The sequence below is a fragment of the Canis aureus genome, chromosome X, assembly GCF_053574225.1.
Source record: "Canis aureus isolate CA01 chromosome X, VMU_Caureus_v.1.0, whole genome shotgun sequence".
In the NCBI taxonomy this organism is placed as follows: domain Eukaryota; kingdom Metazoa; phylum Chordata; class Mammalia; order Carnivora; family Canidae; genus Canis; species Canis aureus.
In genome coordinates this window covers 27,356,196-27,377,189 of record NC_135649.1, presented here as the reverse complement: position 1 = coordinate 27,377,189, position 20,994 = coordinate 27,356,196, and positions in this window count along the sequence as shown.

Sequence of the window (20,994 nt, the reverse complement as noted above, 5' to 3'; positions counted from 1 at the left end):
TAGATCCTTTAAGTATGATAGTGTCCCTCTTCATCTCTCACTACAGTCTTCGGGGTAAATTTTAGTTTATCTGATATAAGGATGGCTAAACCTGCTTTCTTTTGAGGACCATTTGAATGGTAAATGGTTCTCCAACCTTTTATTTTCAGGCTGTAGGTGTCCTTCTGTCTAAAATGAGTCTCTTGTAGACAGAAAATAGATGGGTCCTGCTTTTTCATCCAGTCTGAAACCCTGTGCCTTTTGATGGGGTCATTAAGCCCGTTCACGTTCAGAGTTACTATTGAAAGATAGGAGTTTGGTATCATCATGATATCTATTCAGTCCTTGTTTTTGTGGATTGTTCCACTGAACTTCTTCTTCAAGGGGAATTTTAAGAGTCCCCCTTAAAATTTCTTGCAGAGCTGGTTTGGAGGTCACATATTCTTTCAGTTCCTGCCTGTCTTGGAAGCTCTTTATCTCTCCTTCCATTTTGAATGAGAGCCTTGCTGGATAAAGTATTCTTGGTTGCATGTTTTTCTCATTTAGGACCCTGAATATATCCTGCCAGCCGTTTCTGGCCTGCCAGGTCTCTGTGGAGAGGTCTGCTGTTACCCTAATACTCCTCCCCATAAAAGTCAGGGATTTCTTGTCTCTTGCTGCTTTAAGGATCTTCTCTTTATCTTTGGAATTTGCAAGCTTCACTATTAGATGTCGAGGTGTTGAGCGGTTTTTATTGATTTTAGGGGGGGATCTCTCTATTTCTTGGATCTGAATGCATGTTTCCCTTCCCAGATTAGGAAAGTTTTCAGCTATGATTTGTTCAAATATATATTCTGGCTCTCTGTCCCTTTCGGCACCCTCGGGAAGTCCAATTAAACGTAGGTTTTTCTTCCTCAGGCTGTCGTTTATTTCCCTTAATCTATCCTCATGGTCTTTTAATTGTTTGTCTCTTTTTTCCTCAGTTTCCCTCTTTGCCATCAACTTGTCTTCTATGTCACTCACTGGTTCTTCCATCTCATTAACCCTGGTCGTTGGGACTTCTAGTTTGGATTGCACCTCATTCAATTGATTTTTAAATTCTGCCTGATTGGATCTAAATTCTGCAGTCATGAAGTCTCTTGAGTCCTTTACGCTTTTTTCTAGAGCCACCAGTAGCTGTATAATAGTGCTTCTGAATTGGCTTTCTGACATTGAAGTGTAATCCAGATTTTGTAACTCTGTGGGAGAGAGGAGTGTTTCTGATTCTTTCTTTTGAGGCGAGGTTTTCCTTCTAGTCATTTTGCTCAGTGCAGAGTGGTCAAAAACAAGTTGTATTGGGAAAAGGAGAAAAAGAGAGGAGAGAAAGAAGGAAAGAAAAGAGAAAAAGAAAAAAGGAAGGAAAAAAGAGAAGAAAAAGAAAGAAAAAGAAAGAAAGGGAAAAAAAGGTTGGGGGATGCAAACAAATAATAAAACAAACAAACAAACAAACAAAAAAACCCGGGGGAGTATCTTCTGATTCTGTGTACTTTAAGTCCCTTGCCTTCCCCTGGAACTTGTCCGTCTAGCTGGTCTTCTGGGGGAGGGGCCTGCTGTGCTGATTTTCAGGTGTTAGCACTTGGGGGAGCTGCTCTGCCCCCTGCCTGGTGCAGGGCTCAGTGGGTTACCCTGTGAGGCCCCAGGAGGAACAACCCCAGTGGCGGGGCCAGCTCTGGAGCCCTGGATTCAGCCCCCGCAGGAACTCCGGAGCTCTGTCTGCAAGGCCTGGAGGCTCCGGGGCGGGGCCGCTGATCTGCTAAGCTCGGGGCAAGAGCGTCCTCGCTGTCCTGGGCCCTCCTGGCCTCTGCCTGTCCCGGGGGGAGGCCGGATCCTGGGCTGTGTCCCCGGCGCCCTGGGCTCCGGGTCTGCGCTGTTGGATTCACGCTCCCGCCCCGCAGCCCCCTCTGTGGAGCCGCCGCCCGAGACCCTCCGAGCTGCTCCGGGTCCCGCCGTGCGCGCTGCAGCCCTTAGGGAGCTCGGCCACTCTCCTGGGCGCGCAGGTGTCTGTTACTGTCCCAGGGAGCCCGAGGGTATCCCCGCCCTCCTGGGTCCTGCTCCAACTCCCTGGGAGCCCCTTTCCGCCCGGTAAGATTGGTGCAGCTCCTGCTTCTCTGGGAAGGGGCTCTCCTGTCCTGGGGACACTCGCCCCGGCCTTCACCCGGCTGCTCGCGGGGCCCCTCCCACTTGGATGCTTTTTGTTTCTTTATTTCTCCTCCCCTCCCCGTCTTCCTACCTTGATAGAAGTGCAAACTCTTCTCACTGTAGCGTTCCAGCTGGTCTCTCTTTAAATCTCAGGCCGATATCACAGGTTTTCAGGATGATTTGAAAGTTATCTAGGTAAGTTGGTGGGGACAGGTGACTTGGGGACCCTACTCTTCGCCAGCTTGCCCCTCCTCCTTAATATGGTTTTTATTTTTAATATTTCTTTTGTCACTTTCTGATTTTTATAATATTATTTTCTTTTATCTCATGCACTTATTGGAATTCTGATGTATTTTAGATATTACTCTTTTATTATATATGTTGCCAATATCTTCTCTCAGTTTATCACTTGATTTTGCCAGTCTGTCAGCTGTTTCCTTCATGGAGTCTGGGAGTCTGTATTCTGTATTCTGCTTAAAAAGAATTTACCCCATACCATTTAAAAAGTATCCATTCTTTTATTTGATTATCTTCAATACATTTTAAAAATTGTAACTCTAAAGTTTATTTTTGTTATTGGTTTCTAATACGGGTATGGCCTATTTTTTTCTTTTCAGTTTGATTTGCCATTTGTCCCAAAATCTTTTATAACAGGTCCATCTTTTTCTAACTAATCTAAAGTTCACTATAAATCATATTATAGTAACACTGTATGGTGACAGATGGTAACTACACTTAACATGGTGAGCATTGCATAATGTATAAAATTGTCAAATCGCTATGTTGCATATCTGAAACAAATATAACATTATATGTGAATATCCTTCAATCAATTAATTTTATTATAAGTTAATATAAATATAAATCATAATTTTATTTTTATATTATAAATATAAAATATTTATATTTTAAATAAAATATTATTAAATATAATTATATTTATATTTATATTTATGATATAAAGATATAATTATAATACCTTTATACATCTTTTTTTAAAGTTCTCAATTTTAGTCCAATGATCTGAGTGACTTTCCCTGAACTAATATCATGCTATATTAACATTGTTTTATAGTATGTTTTGACATCTTTCCAGTAAGGCATTCTCCTTCCTCTTTCACTCTTGTTTTTATTTATTTATTTAGGTAAAAAAATATTTTTCACCTATATGAACTTTGGAGAAGATCTTTCTCCTGCCCATATTTTTTTATAATGACACTACCTCTCTATCAAGAATTCTGTGGAAAATGGATTATGAATTTGGACTACTGTTATATGAAAATTAAAATATAAGAATGTATGTCTCAGAGGAAAATTATCTATAACACTAAGGAATGATCTTCTGTCAGAGAAGAGAATCCAAATGGGAAATCAAAATAGAAATTATGTAGGGGGGCCTTTAAGGCATATGAAAAGGATCAGATTCCTATCTTGAGTGAACGGCCTGTGGGCTAGGACAGCTTCCAGAAGCTCAGCTTCTTGCTCTTGTTGTCCTACTTACCATACCTACCTGAATAAATTCATGTTTCAAATGAACTTTGGAATGGAACCATTCACTGGACAACTTTGATTTTGCTCTCAGAAGGGATTGATCTTGGTATCCACATGTCTGCCTAGGAGCTCCAAACTATTTGGACTTGTCTTTCCACCTATAGGAGACTCATTTCTTTACCAAATGTCAAGTAAACCAGCCACTAAACAGCCAGCAATTTGTTACTCTTTCCCCTTTCCTTTTACTCATCGAGTAAAGCTATGTAGGAGGCACACAACCTTCTGGTCATGGCAGAATCTTACAGAAAAATGGGAGAGGAAGAGTTACTATTATATCGTTATGCAGTTTTTGTTCTCTGAACTATTTAAGTTATGCGTCCTTTTATTATACTTGGTAGTGCTTACTATATACCATTAACTGGTTGTTGATTGGTAAGTATAGTCAACTCAGACATTTAAACCTTAGAATCTCCTTAAACTCAGGAGTAGTCTGTTTAGATTCAGTCTCTAAAATTGCCCCACAAGCAAAGCAAACATGATCTATCAACTGCTAGTTTTCAATACCCCTGTTTTCTAAGTAATGTAAAGATGTTGCACATTCTTCCTTCACAGGAAGCCTGCCAAAATTATTAATATAATTTCTATGGAGGGAAGGAGGAGAAATTGTTTCCCTGATGTCTGTGTAAAATTTAAATGAAAATGAATGTGATTTGAGTGTTAGTATTCATGGCTGCTAGTTCTTCTCTGTTAATTTACATTTATATTCTTAATGTCTAGGTTGAGCCTAGGGAAATTTAAAACTCAATTTCATTAATGCTATAACTTCCATAGGAATCTCAATACGCACAGAAGTTCCTAGATTGTGGAGTTATTGGATGAGACTATAGCAGCTAACCATAATTGCTGAGTGGTTTATGATAGTTAAATATGTATTGTCAGTTTTGATTCTCAAAATTCCTCTGGGCCTAAACCCAGTGTCCAAAATTTTTAAAAAGTACAATAATATAGTAATAAATTTTAACATCTTTAAAATAGAAGCAGTACATTTCTGAACCATTGCCCATATCTGATTAATTATGGTTTAAACTAGATCATGTTTCACATTTGCAACTATTACATTGACATACTTGATGTTTGTGATTACTGCATAAGTTGAGGTTTGCAAGTTTAGCTCACTAGAGTTAGGGTTTTTTCATTTAAGTTGTCTTTATTGCAATTATGATCACTACTCTCAGTCAGTAAAGGTACTATGGATAGGAATACATGTCCAAACAATAATGGTTTCCCTTGAGTTCAGATAGATATAGCTTTATTTTTCTTCTTTATAAGCTATGTGTAGGGGAGGAAATAGTTTCCCCTAGTGGGCAACATCACCTGGTGGAACAGAAAGGGAGGAAAGGAAGAGGGCATATATATCCAGTGTGAAAAAACTGTCCAAGTGATATAGAAAGTAAAAAGAAAATTTATGACTAAATTTTTTCATATAGAAAGAATTGTCTACTTTCTTCTTATTAGAAGTATGAAACTGTAGCCCTAAAGGCTTTCTGCTCTTTGTTTCTGAAGTCAAAGCCATGGATAAATCTATTTAGACAAATATGTCTTTTAGCAATTTCCAAGAAATAAGGACTCACAAATTTATTTGATTTAAAGCATTATGGTCTTCTCAGTGTTTCCATTCTGTAAGATATTTTAAGTACAATTGAAATGGATTACTTTGAAAGACTTAAACTAACTACATGATAACAGTTAATAACTCTCCTCCATTAATAATTTTGAGAATTTGCCATTTTATCAAGAAATAAATGCATGACATGCATTCACCTGGGAATCCAGGACCATGATTTTTTATTGTTATAAATATTACAATCAGAAAATGACTACATGTATACATACATTAAAGATTCACTCTAGCATGGTTAAAGGGGCATAAATTCTCTTCTAAGTACACATATTCAGAATATGCTGAGGGTCTTGCCTGTCATTCTTTCTCAGAGCTAGTGTGTGGTTTAAGGCCTAAAATTAAGGCCCCAAATTATGTGCTGCCTGGGTATCTGGTGAAACTGGGAGGGCTTCAAATAGCAAAGTTTTGTTCCTCACTCTGCTCCCGTGGATAAGGTCCCCTCGTCTAACAACCATCCTTATCAAGGGAACCAGACATAGTCCTTGCTTATCCCTGAGGTTTCAGTTCTTCATTAGCCTGTGGAATTATTCAGACAAATCAATCATATCCTCCTGAGGGCACCAGGAGTCACCCCCACCTTTCTGATACTATAGAGCCTGCTTCCTACAGCTCCTGGTTTTTCACTGGATCACTGAGTAAAATCCCCACTCCATTTTGTGTGGCTCTGCATAGCATGTGGTGTCCTCCTCGCACAGACTGTGAATATATATGATTAATAAACTGCTGTTAGTCACATCTGTCCAGTGTTGGATGTCATGTGTTCAGCCATCCCGGGAAGATTGGGAATACTTCCCTCACCAGTGGGATGAAGAGGAGGAAATCCAAATATAATGTGAAGCATTGGAAAATATGTGTTATTACCAGAAGTAAACAATAATAAATCTCCAGTAATTTTTCAATCCAGGGTAGGAAATGGATGGGGTTGGGACACAAGTGCAATTTTTGTTTTTTTCCAGTTGAACATCATGATTTTGGAAGCATTTATTTATTTTCTTTTTTAAAAAGATTTTATTTATTTATTCATGAGAGACACACAGAGAGAGACAGAGAGGCAGAGACATAGGCAGGGGGAGAAGCAGGCTCCATCCAGGGAGCCTGATGTGGGACTCGATCCCAGGCCATGCTCTGAGCCTAAGGCGGAGGCTCAACCGCTGAGCCACCCAGGTGTCCTGATTTTGGAAGCATTTAAAGGATACAATGGTTTATCATATGGTTCCATAGCTGGTGTCAAGATAAACTGATTTTCTGGATGATGGTATAAACCAGCATTTTCCATATTTCCTGGCTAAGATTTAGTAGAAGGAATTATATGTAAAACAGATAATCAAGCCCCTCCTTCTAAAGATTCCTATTCAGTGGGTGTGGGTTGGGCTTGGGAATTTGTGGGTTTTTTTTGTTTTTATCAAGCACCTAGGTGGTTTTTATCACCAGGGAAATTTGGAGAATACTGTTAAACTGTAGTAGTGGGAAGCTCAGACAGTAAAGAAAGTGAATTTCCTGGGGACCAAAATAAAACTCACTGGCTATTAGTAGAATTTAGTTCCTTCTATGCTTGAAGTCCCTATTTTTTTAATGGCTTTTAGTTGGGGACCTCTCTTAGCTTCTCAAGGTGGCCCATATTTCCTTGTCATCTGATCTCCACCAACAATTCACAACATGGATGCTTGCTTTCATATAGGTCAACAGAAGTAGCTCTCTGATACTTCTTTTAAAGAACTCACCTGATTATTACCAGGCCCACTTTCTTTTGATTAATTCAAAGTCAAAACTGATTAGCAACCTCCTCATAGAAGTGATGTCTCATCATATTCATAGGTGTAATCATATTTGAAAGGCTTGCACAAGTTCTGTATACTAAAGGGAGGGAATCTTCAAGGCCATCTTAGAATGCTGCCAACCATAAATGTGAATCATAATTAGACTACAATTTTGAAATGGAAATAAAAAATATTGTGGAATGACACTGTTCAAAATGGGCACCCACGTGAAAATCCAAGAATCTTAGTATAGATTGCAGTAAGAATATTCTATAAGATTAAAGGAGAAGGACAGAGAAATAATTTAATTTTTAAAGCATATATACACTACCCAAATAGAAAAATGGTAGGTATCTGTTTTAGAATGCCTCAATTCTTACATGGGCAAGATGTTGTAGGGAGAAGAACTTCACCTATATACATATTTTAGATTTTTTTGAAGTAGAAACACTTATACATTCTTGTCTTAATGTTGCTAACAATTTAGTACCTCACAGGAAAGAAGGAGAAAGCACCACAGGAAATATTGCTTTGGACTTTATATTTAACAATGCAGAACTGATTGAGGAAATCTTATCAATAGAAGCATTCAGAAAGGATGACCCCTTTTAAAACTTTAATAAACAAGAAACAAACCATACACAATATACCATAGGCCTTAAGGAAAGTAATATTCCAAAAGTTAAAACAAAATAGGGGCACTTGGGTGGCTCAGTTGGTTAAGCATCTGCCTTCAGCTCAGGTTCTGATCCCGTGGTCCTAGGATTGAGTCCCGCATTAGGCCCCCCACTCAGGCAGCAGTCTGCTTCTCCCTCTCCCTCTGCCCCTCCTCCTCCCTGCACTGGTGCTCTCTCTCACTCTCTCTCTCTAAAATTAATAAATAAAAAATATTTTAAAAAAGTAAAGACAAAACAAAGGTAAGATTTAATGAATATATATTATAAAAACAAAGAAGTGTGTCAGGTTCTAAGAGTTAGAAAGAAAATGAATCAAGGAAGACTCCTCAGAAGAAAGAATTCTGGGGCTGAAACTTAAAGGATCAGACAAGTAGGCAGGTCCAGAATCAGGGTAGTTTTGGTAAAGAGGGTAAGATGAGAAGACAGAGATTCTGTTTCCAAAAGAGAAGGTATAAAGTAAAAAACAAAAGAGATCCTAGGACAGAATTCGGAGAACATCAACATGTAAGGGATGGTCAGAGAGAAGTCCAAGGAATAGGAGCAGAACCTAGAGAAAAGTTGTGTCATGGGAGCTAAAGTAAGAGATCATTTAAGAATGGCCTACAGTCTTTGACTGGTAGGTCAAATAAATGTATCCACTGGATTTGTCAACCAGGAGACATTGAGAACCTTGGTAAGAACATTTCACTTGCTGTGGTAAGGCAAAAGCCCAATTGCGGTCTATGAGAGTTTACCAAAAGGAGGCAAGGAAACAGAAATGAAGACAATGAATGAATAAATATACTCTAGATATGAGGAGAGGTGGAAGCAGGTGACAATAGACTGACACTGGTTTTAAAAATTTTTGTTTATTTCATCCTAGGTTTCAGATGTAACTGTTTTCTATTCCAGAAAAAACATATATAACCTGATTGGGCTTCTAAGAACTAAATACTAGGGGGATCCCTGGGTGGCTCAGTGGTTTGGTGCCTGCCTTTGGCCCAGGGTGTGATCTTGGAGTCCTGGGATCGAGTCCCACATCGGGCTCCCTGCATGGAGCCTGGAGCCTGCTTCTCCCTCTGCCTGTGTCTCTGCCTCTCTCTCTCTCTCTCTCTCTCTCTCTCTCTCTCTGTCTCTCATGAATAAATAAATAAAATCTTTTTAAAAAAACCTAAATACTAGAAAACTGACCTGGAAATCTGTAGATTATACTGATGTAGTGGGGTTAGATAAAGGTAAGGTCATCTTTAAGGGCAAAATATTTTAATAGGAAGGTTAGAGAAGTAAAGTTTTGAAAACAATAAAGGAGAGCTAGCTAATACTTATTCCTTGGAACACCCACTTCTCTCTACTCATTCAAAGCATAGTGATTAGTAGTTTTCCCTCTAGGGGATTTCTTGGAGGAAGCTTCCTTGTCCTTGGGAGAGAGCAAAAGTTTTGCTTCAAGAAATGAAGATGAGGTAGGTTGTTTATCACGAAACAGATTGGCATAGTAGAAAGCATTATAAAGGAGGAAGACTTTGAAAAGAGAGAGAAAGGAACCTTATCCCCATTGGAAGAATGAAAGGAAGGAAGAAGTTCAAGGCAATAGAGGCTTGAGAGTTTGAGAATGCACATGTGATGAAAAAATTGAAGATAAGATTAAATGGCTTCAGGTTTCTGAGTAGAATGTTGGCCTCAGGTTGTTTCAGTGCTAATGTGTAGATGGGAGAGATGGAAGGTGGTAAAATATGGGCTATACTTTATTTTTGAATGCTTGACTTTTAAGTCTTCTCCCCAACTTGACCAAGATTCACACAATAAAAACAAAAACACATTTATGACATCTTAAGGACTATGATTGATGCCAGCATGTGGATAAAACTGATAGGGTAGGCACAAGGCCAAGATAATCAACTGTCAAAAGAAAGCATGCTATGCTGACACATGAGGTGGAAAGCCTTTTAACTGCTTGGATGCATGATCACATACAACAAATTCAAATGCCCCGAATCAAGCGACAATTTTGGTAAAGGCATTCTCTTTTTAGATTGCTTAAGAACAAGCATAGTGAAATATCAGAGGAAGGTGTTTTTCTCATGAGCTTTGTTTCAGGAGAAGAATAGATAATTTCAGAATTGAGGGGAAGCTGCAGATAGGAAACAGGTGACTTCTCACTTATAACTTACAAAGTTCACTGCATGATCTTTGGCCCACAATAAATTAGGTAGTAAATTAGCAATAGCATGTTCATTCTGTGAAAATATTCCATATGAATAATGGTTAACAGAATCTGCAGTGAATATCCAAAGGAAGAAAAAGAACATAATTGCTACCTTAAAATAGTGTCATGTGGAGAACAGATTAAGTTTAATTCTGTCCTTTTCAAAAAGCCAAGTAGGCCTAATAAATGGAAGTACAGACAGCCTGGTAAGACAACAAAATCTCAAAACTATTACTGTACAATAATGGGCTACTTTTCATGCTGCTCATTACTGGCAGGGTTATGCAGAGACTGGATGTCTACTTACCAGGTGTAACATAGAGGAAAACTCTGCACTGCTCATAAACTGTGCTTGGAAACTGTTACAAAAGGAATCCTTTCCAATTCCTAGATTCTAGGGTATTAAAGTGATTTGTTAATTTGGTCAATGTGTGTGTGGGTGAGCCAAAGAGTACTTTTTGTAAACATTCATACATATATTATTATTATTATTGTTATTTTACTTCTGGTATCATGTACTAATGGAGATACCTCCATCTATAAAACAGTGATGCAAAGCACAAAGTGCTTTCAATGAAAGCTTATAGCTCCATTATGTTTTAATGTTGTTCTTTAAATATAATTGGCACTACTAAATTGGCACTACTGTCCCCTCCTCAGTGGGACATGGTCTTTGATTGGTTTCCCTTTCAATAGGAGCAACAAATTTGTTGTGACTTACAGATTTTTCTCTGTCCAAATCCTCTCTGTGCCTTCCATATATTTATGAAACTGACTGAGATTACTGTTTAAATCTGTTACTTCGTAACAAACTAATAGCTTTATCCACAAGGTTATCAAAATGTTAATTTTTCTTTTTTGAGAGAGTATGCACAAACAGGGGAAGGGATAGAGGGAGAAGGAGAGAGAGAATCTTAAGCTCCATGCTGAGCATGGAGCTGGATGTGGGGTTTGATCTCATGACCCTGAGACCATGACCTGAGCTGAAATCAAGAGTCAGACACCTAGCCAACTGAGCCACCCAGGTGCCCCTCATTTACTCTTTTTGTATATAATTACTCATTCTGTTCATATATAATTACTCATTCTGTTCTTCCAAAGAAAGTAGTGAATAGATATAGCGATAGCACATTTTACTTTAGGTGTAGCTGAAACTGTCTTGGAGGTAATAATATATAATATAAAATATCATCTGTTGCATCATGTAAATCAGAAGAATTTATTAAAACTAAGGAACTGGGGGCACTTGGGTGACTCAGTTAGTTAAGCATCTGACTCTTAATTTCAGCTGAGGTCATGATCTCCGGGTTGTGGGATCTAGACCTGTGTCAGGCTCACATTAGGTGTGGAGCTTGCTTGGGATTCTTTCTCTTCCTCTCCCTCTGCCTCTCTTCCCTCCCTCTATAAATAAATAAATAAATAAATAAATAAATAAATAAATACTAATGAACTGAGATTCTGAAACATGTTAGAAAATGTAAGGTTGTTGAATTCCTAGTTGAAAAGCAGTGCACAATAATAATGGCATTTTCCTACTAAAGGAGAAAAAATAAACTTTGATTTGCTGTTAGATACCCAAGCTGTGATTTCTTTGATTAACATAATCTTTCATAACACAGTGAAAATAAAAATTTGTATGATTTCTCACTCTTCTTATATTGCCAAAGGAAATGTAGTTCTGCAAACCACAAATGAACTGTGTTTACAATTATGAACCATTTGACAGTAGAACAGCATTATTGTTGAGAAACCTAATTTGGACAAGGCATAAATTGGGTGAAATCCAACCAGGTCACATTGAAGCTGTATGACTTAGTTCAATGTTATTAGCATTATTTCTCTCTTATATCCAACCTTTAAAAATTAAAAAGAAAACACATACAATTGTTATATGCAGACTCTGCAGTGAGATGACATAGAATGAAACATTTTTTAAACATGTTTTAAAAGACCTTTCACATTATTTTTCTGTCAGTGAGGTATGGAAGAAATAGATCTTATTAAAAATATTTTGTCTTTCCTTTTTTAATGATTACATGATAGAGAAATGACAGAGCTTAGAAAATGGAGCACTTATCTAAACTGGAGAAGAAATCCTGTGAATTTTGAAAACCCAAGTGCAATTAAGAAATCTATGTATATATTAGGATTCTTTCCTGAGCTTGTGTACTTTTAACATTTTATCAGCTGCTGAGATCCAGAGACCTTATGTGTTATTTATATACAGTGCCTAGGTATAATGCCTAGGGCCCATAACACTTTTGAAGGTCCACAGCAATATTTTCTTTTTAATTTCTTTTGACATCAGAAGAAAACAATGAATATAATAATAATGCACATATATATTAATAATAACAATGAATATACAAAGATTTATCTTTATATCATGCAATTAAAATATAATTTTAAATTTCATTTTGGAGAAAAGGACCACAAAGGCAAGTGTTCACAGAAGTCATAATATGGTCCTGAATGGGGATCCCTGGGTGGCGCAGCGGTTTAGTGCCTGCCTTTGGCCCAGGGCGCGATCCTGGAGACCCGGGATCGAATCCCACGTCGGGGTCCCGGTGCATGGAGCCTGCTTCTCCCTCTGCCTATGTCTCTGCCTCTCTCTCTCTCTCTCTCTCTCTCTGTGTGTGACTATCATAAATAAATAAAAATTTAAAAAAATATATTGTCCTGAATGTACTTCAAGAGGATGTGGTTGGCTGAATAATGGCCCCCAAGAGATATCATGTCTTAATCCCTGGAACCTCTGAATGTTCCTTATATGATAGCAAAGAAGAACATTACAGGCATGCCATTAAGAATCATGAGGTAAGGAGACTATCCTGGACTATCTGGGCACACCCTAAGTGTAATCACATGTATCATTATAAAAGAGACACAGAGGAAATTTTGACACACAGGAGAGGAGAAGGCACTATGACTGTGGAAGGGGATATTGGAGTGATATGGCCATAAGCCAAGGGATGTGCGCAACTATCAGAAACAGGAAAAGGCAATTAATAGATTGTCCCCTAGAGCCTCTGGAAGGAGCATAAATCTGCTACCACCTTCATTTAGGTCCAGCAGAACTGTTTTCACAATTCAAGCCTCCCAAACCATAAGAGAACAAATACATATTTTTTTAAGTCACCAGGTTTCTGCTAATTTGTTACAGCAGCTATAAGAAACTAACACCAAGGGTGTACAACTTTAATTTGAATTTGTTCATTCCTTAAGTACATTTTCAGTTTGTACTGAAAAAGAAAAATAAATGGTATGAAAGATAAAGAACACTGATAAAAGAATGGTCCATTTATTTTTTTTAAAGATTATTTATTTGAGAGGGAGTGAGCACATGCACATGTGGGAGGGGCAGAGGAAGAGGGAGAGAGAGAATCTCAAGCAGACTCCCCACTGAGTGCAGAGACCATTGTAGGACTCAATCTCATGACCCTGAGATCATTACCTGAGCTGAAATCAAGAGTTGGACACCCAATTGACTGAGCAACACAGGTGAACTTAGAATGATCCATTTATAATATAGCAAACATAAAGCAAAAAATGTCACTATGCTCGAAATTTATATAAATTATGTTCAAATGATTATGTAACACTCATATTTTGTTAGTGCTAATTAACCAATGATAAAATTTTATATAAAATTAGCATAAACACATTAATTATGTCTGTAACACATAGCAAAAACACTTTTTAAAAAGAATTAAGTTGATTAACCACAGAAATCATTCATAATCATGAATGCTAAATCTTTACCTCATTACCCCTTTTTCTGCTGGAAAAAAATATATTGCTTTGCATCACAAGAAAAATGGAAGGGTACAAATTTTCTGATCTGCTGAAGCTGTGACTGAAATTAAGCTTTATGACACTGCTTACAGAAATAAGAAGGGTGAATGTCAATGCACTTTCAAAAGCAGAAGGCAAGGAATGGATTGTTAAATGGGCAGAGTTAAGTGGTCTTCTGTAAAGGGCATCTACTAAAAGTGATATGTCAAAGGAGAAGTCTTAATGTGTTGTTACAGAACTGTTACTGTAAGCTCTGTATTCAACAATATCCTTGCTTTAACATTTAATATCTTTGAATCTCAATGATTTTTGGTGAGATTGATTTGTTTAAATGATGAATGACTTGAAAAATACCTGTCCCTTTGCTCATCTTTAAGTAAAGAGATGTGTATTTTAAAGTTTATCAAAAAGTGGGGAAGTACTGCCTTCATTTTTCTAACATATTCTAGTCAATTTTCCTTGTTCTAACATATTCTAGTCAATTTTCCTTTCCAAATTCACAGAACCCAATAAACCATATTGATGTGAACATTCTCCAAAGTTGCTCATTCAAAAAGTAATTCATTGCAGAAGATTGCTTTCTAATTCACAATACTTCCTCATAGATTTTTTTCACTAATTTCTTCCTCTTCACAAGAAAACTAAGCATGTCTCCACTGTGATTTAAATTACTTTACAAGCAGGCTATAAGAATACCTTTGCCTGTAATATATATGCAGGCAGAAATAACCATTGCTGTATGTTCTAAGTAATATCCTAGACTTAGAAATTCATCATGTTAGATGGTGGAGTAGTAGGAAGACCCTATGCTTTCCTTGTCTCTCAAGCACAGGTTGATAAATATCAGATCATTCTGAATACTCAAAATTGATCTGAGGACTGAGAGAATAAACTGCACAACTAGAGAGAGACAAGATGTTACATTGTAGAAGGTAGGAGGTGTAGAGAATTGATTTAGAGGAGAAAAGGATCATGACTGCTGTAGAGGGGAGGGAACCCTGATCACAGAGAGAGGACAGAGAGGGAGAGAGAGAAAAAGCAGCACACAGAGGATGGCAAAAGAAAACACTTTTCCAAAACCATTTACTGGGAAAATGAGAGGGGATGATCATCATGAGTTTTTACAACCAGTGGGGCTCAAACACTGGTGTTTTAGAAGTCCAGGCTATGGTCAACATGGAGCCCAGCAAGCACAGTGCTGCTCCTGTGGTGACAGAGGGCATAGAGCCAGGAGTGGATAGCATGACCTGAGGATCCCCTCAGATGCTCTGGAAGAGACTCTCCCTCTTTTTGGAGTGCATCTGGGAGAGGTGGCATTGCCTCTCAGGGGACAAAAGAGCTTATAGACACCATAGTGCTGTCCTATTCCTTAGCATAGGGGCAGAGACATCTGCTGAGGGCAGCTAACCTGGATAGTGGCCTTTTGCTGTGCTTTACTCTAAACTCCAAGCCCTGATGCATTGGTGTAACTACCCCTCGGGGACAAACTGGCAACAGCTCCAGCACAGTGAGACTTCCTCCCAGAGGACCAACAAGGGTCTGGACCAGGCGTGATCTTGAAAGTTAAGACTTTTGAAACTCAGCCAGCATGCCTGAGATAAAACATAGGTGCATTGTGCTGCAGGGTGCAGGGTGAGCAGACAGCCCAGACACAGAGAGAATGAAGGCAGGGATCTGAGGAGGCCTAGGACACATGAGGGGAGATTTTTGCTCTTCTGTAAGGATTTCCCAACAGCAGCAGGAGTGAACTCCCTTCTCTGGGATAAGGGAGAGAACTGGCACTGTTTTTCTCCCTTGTCCATCAACACAGACCATCATCAGTGAGGAGAGCAGCGCCAATAGTAGGGTCCTCAGCAACTTACACTATGCTCTGCCTCCCTGCACCCTGCAGGTGCTGCTTCTTTACTAGCACAAGTGTGCCTGAGAACCAGAGCAGTGGGTCTTTCCCCCAGAAGACCAGCACACACACACCCTGCACACACCAAATCTACTGACTGAGTGCTGCAAACTTTCAAATCTAGGGAAAATAGATCTGGCCTCTTTTAACAAGCAGCAGAGCACACCTAATAAAACTCATCATACTCTGGACAAAGTTGAAAAACTCCTTACTGCAGTCAAGGAGAAACTCTTCAGAGGACTGATCTGAGGGAAAGAGCACCCAAAACACAGCAGCAGAGTACACACAGCATATGGCAGAAACACTACCTGAAGCACCTGACCCTGGAAAGTATTAAAGCCATTACTCAGGCAGCCCCGGTGGCACAGCGGTTTAGCACCGCCTGCAGCCCAGGGTGTGATCCTGGAGACCCGGAATCAAGTCCCACGTTGGGCTCCCTGCATGGAGCCTGCTTCTCCCTGCCTGTGTCTCTGCCTCTCTCTCTCTCTCTCTCTCTCTCTCTCTCTGTCTCTCATGAATAAATAAATAAAATCTTTTTAAAAAATGGAATGCTTAAAAAAAGCCATTAATCACAGTAGCAGGAAATATAACAGGCTTTCCTAACACAGAGAAGAACATAGAGACCTAGACAAAATGCCAAAATGGAGGAATTCACCCCAAAAGAAAGAAAAAGAAAAGGTCACAGCCAAGGATCTTATTGAAACTGATATGAGAAATATGCCTGATCCAGAATTCAAAACAACAATCATAAGAATGCTAGCTGGGCTTGAGAAAAGCATAGAAGACACCAAGGAGTCCCTTACTGCAAAGATAAAAGACCTAAAAACTCTTCAGGCTGAAACTAAAAAAAAAATGCTGTAACTGATATGCAAAACCAATGGGATATAATGACCACAAAAATGGAAGAAACAGAGGAACAACTACATGATATAGAAGATAAAATAATGGGAATTAATGAAGCTGATAGGAAAAGGGAAAGAAAAATATTGGATCACGAATGTAGATTTAGGGAACTCAGCAACTCCATAAAGCATAATAACATTCATATCATAGAGTTCCATAAGGAGAGAGGGGGGGGGAAAGGGTGAGGGTTTATTGGAGCAAATTATAGCTTAAAACTTCCCTAATCTGGGGAAGGAAACAGACATCCCAATCCGGGAGGCACAGAAAACTCCCATCAAAATCAACAAAAGCAGGCCCACACCAAGGCATATTGTAGTACTATTTGCAAAATACAGAGAAAAGGAAAAAAATACTAAAAGCAGCAAGAGAAAAGAAATCCCTAACTTACAAGGCAAGACAAATAAAGTAAGCAGCAGATCTATTCACAGAAACTTGGCAGGCCAGAAGAAAGTGGCATAATATATTCAATGTGTTGAATGTGAAAATATGTAGCCAAGAATACTTTACTCAGCAAGTCTGTCATTCAGAGATAAAGTGTGCCCAGACAAATGAAAACTAAAGGAGTTAATGACCACTAAACCAGCACTGCAAGAAATATTAAAGGGAATACATTTGAGTGGGAAAGAAATACCAAAAGTGACAAAGGCTAGAAAGGAACAGAGACAATCTCCAGAAACAACAAATTTACAGGTAATTCAATAGCACTAAATTTGTATCTATCAATAATCACTCTGAATGTAAATGGACTAAATGCTCCAATCAAAAGACATAGGTATCAAAATGGATTAAAAAATACCCCAAAACCCATCTATATGTTGCCTATAAGAGACTCAGTAGAGGTCTAAACACATCTGCAGATTGAAAGTGAGGTGATGGAGAACAGTTTATCATGCTAATGGATGTCAAAGAAAGCCAGAGTAGCCATTCTTATACCAGACAAGCTAGGTTTTATTTTATTTATTTACTGAGGTGGGGAGGGAGAGAGAGAATCTTAAACAGGCTCCACTCCCATCATGGAGCCCAGTGCAGGGCTTGATATCACTATCCTGAGATCATGACCTGACCTGAGATCAAGAGTCAGATGCTTAACAGACTGAGCTACCCAGTTGCTCCTGGACAAACTAGATTTTAAACCAAAGACTGTAACAAGAGATGAAGAAGGGCTCTATATCATAATAAAGGGGTATATCCAACAAGAAGATCTAACAATTGTAAATATTTATGCCCTCAACTTTGGAGCATTTAAATATATGAAATAATAACAAACATAAATAAATTCATTGATAATAATACAATAACAGTAGGGGACTTTAACACCCCACTGATAGCAATGGGCAGATCATCTAAGCAGAGAATTAACAAGGAAACAAGGGCTTTGAATGACACACTGGACCAGATGGACTTAACAGATATATTCAGAACATTTCATCCTAAAACAAAAAAATGCATATTCTTTCCAAGGGCACATGGGACATTCTTCATAATAGATCACATACTAGGTCACAAATCAGGCCTCAACAAATACAAAAGATTGAGATCATGCCATACATATTTTCAGACAACAACACTATGAAACTGGAAGTTACCCCTAAGAAAAAATTTGGAAAGACCACAGATATATAGAGGTTAAAGAACATCCTACTAAGGAATGAATGGGCTATCCAGAAAAGTAAAGAAGAAATTTTAAAAATACATGGAAACAAATGAAAACGAAAACGTGACAGTCCAGAACCTTTAGGATGCAGTGTAAGTGGTCATAAGAGGGACATATATAGCAATATAGGCCTATATCAAGGAGCAAGGAAAATATCATATATACAATCTAATCTTATCCTAAAGGAGCTAGAAAAAGCACAAAAATGAAGCCTAAAGCGAGCAGAAGGCAAATACCATTTCATTGCAACAGAAATGAATGATATAGAAACAATTTTAAAAAACCCAGTAGAATAGATAAATGAAGCTACGAGTTGGTTCCTTGAAAGAATTAATAAATTTGATAAACCCCTAGCTAAACTTATCAAAACGAAAAGAAAAAGGACCCAAATAAAATCACCAATGAGAGTGGATAGATCACAACCAACACTACATAAATACAATTATAAGAGAATATTATGAAAATTATGTTAACAAATTGGGCAACCTAGAAGAAATGGAAAAATTCCTAGAAACACATAAACTACCAATACTGAAACAAGAATAGAACATTTGAACACATCCATAACCAGCAAAGAATTTGAATCAGTAATCCAAACTCTCCCAATCAACAAAAGTCCAGGGCCAGATGGCTTCCCAGGGGAATTCTACCACAAATTTAAAGAAGTGTTAATGCCTATTCATCTCAAACTGTTTCAAAAAAATAGAAATGGAAGGAAAACTTCTAAATTCATTCTACGAGGCTAGCATTGCCTTTATTCCAAAACCAGCAGAGACCTCACTAAAATGGAGAATTACAGGCCAATATTCCTGATTAACATAGATATGAAAATTCTCAGCAAATTAATAGCAAATTGACTTCAACAGTACATTAAAAAATCATTCACCATGATCAAGGGGGATTTATTCTTGGACTACAAGTGTGCCTCAATATTCACAAATAAATCAACATGATGTACTACTTTAATAAAAGAAAGGATAAGAATCATATGATACTTTCAATATACACAGAGAAAGCATTTGACAAAGCACAGCATCCATTCTTGATAAAAACCCTCAACAAAGTAGGATGGAAGGAACATACCTCAGCATCATAAATACCATATAAGAAAGACCTACAGCTAATATAATCCTCAATGGGGAAAAACCAAGAGCTTTTCCTCTATGGTCAGGAACAATACAGGGATGTCCACTCTCACCATTGTTATTTAACATAGAAGAGAAAGTCCTATGTAATCAGACAACAAAAAGAAATAAAAGACATCCAAATTGGCAAGAAAAAAGTCGAACTTGCACTATATGCAGACAACATGATATTCCATGTTGAAAACCCAAAAGACTTCACAAGAAAATTGTTGGTTTTGATACATAAATTCAGTAAAGTTGCAGGATATAGAACCAATGTACAAAACTTTGTTGCATATCTATACACTAAAAATGAAACAGCAAAATGGGAATCAATCCCATTTACAATTACACCAAAAACTGTAAGATACCTAGGAATAAACCTAACCAAAGAGGGAAAAGATCTGTATTCGGAAACCTATAAAACCTGATGAAAGAAATGGAGAATGACATGAAGAAATAGAAAACACAATCCACACTCATGGATTGGAAGAATAAGTATTGTTAAAATGTCTATACTACCCTAAACAATCTACACATTTAATACAATCCCTATAAAAATACCACCAGTATCTTTCACAGAGGTAACACAAACAATCCTAATATTTGTATGGAACCACAAAAGACATAGAAAAGGCAAAGCAATCTTGAAAAAAAAAAGCAAAGCTGGAGGCATAACAATTCTGGAGGACTTCAAGCTATATTACAAAGCTGTAATCATCAAGAGAGTATAGTACTGGCACAAAAACAGACATGTAGATCAATGGAACAGAATAGACCCAGAAATGTGCTCAAAACTCTATCGTCAATGAATCCTTGATAAAGCAGGAAAGAATATCCAATGGAAAAAAGACAATCTCTTCAACAAATGGTGCTGGGAAAATTGGACAGCAACATGCGGAAGAATGGGACTGGAACATTCTCTTACACTACACACGAAAAGAAATTCAAAATTGATGAAAGACCTAAATGTGAGACAGGAAACCATCAAAATCCTAGAGGAGAACACATGCTGCAACCTTTTTGACCTCGGCTATAGTAACTTCTTACTAGACACGTCTCTGGAAGCAAGGGCTACAAAAGTAAAAACGGACTATTGAGACTTCATCCAGATAAAGAGCTTCTGCTCAGTGAAGGAAATAATCATTGAAACTAAAAAGTAACCTTTAGAATGGGAGAAGATATTTGCAAATGACAAATCTGATAAAGGGATCATAACAAAAATCTGTAAAAAACTTATCAAACTCAACACCTAAAAAACAAATAATACAGTTAAGAAATGGGTAGAAGACATGAATCGACATTTTTCCAAAGAAGACCTCTAGGTAGCTAATATGTGAAAAGATGCTCAACATCTCTTATCATTAGGGAAATAGAAATAAAAACTACCATGAGATACTCCCCTCACACCTGTCAGAATAACTAAAATCAACAACACAGGAAACAACAGGTGTTGGTGAGGATGCAGAGAATGGGAGCCCTCTGTCACTGTTGGTGGGAATGCAAACTGACAGCTACTCTAGGAAATAGTATGGAAGTTCCTCAGAAAGTTAAAAATAGAACTAGCCTATGACCTAGCAAATACACTACTAGGTATTTACTCAAATGGTATTAAAATATTGATTTGAGGGGCACATGCATCCTGATGTTTATAGTAGCAGTATCAATTATAGCCAAATTATGGAACGACCCCAGAT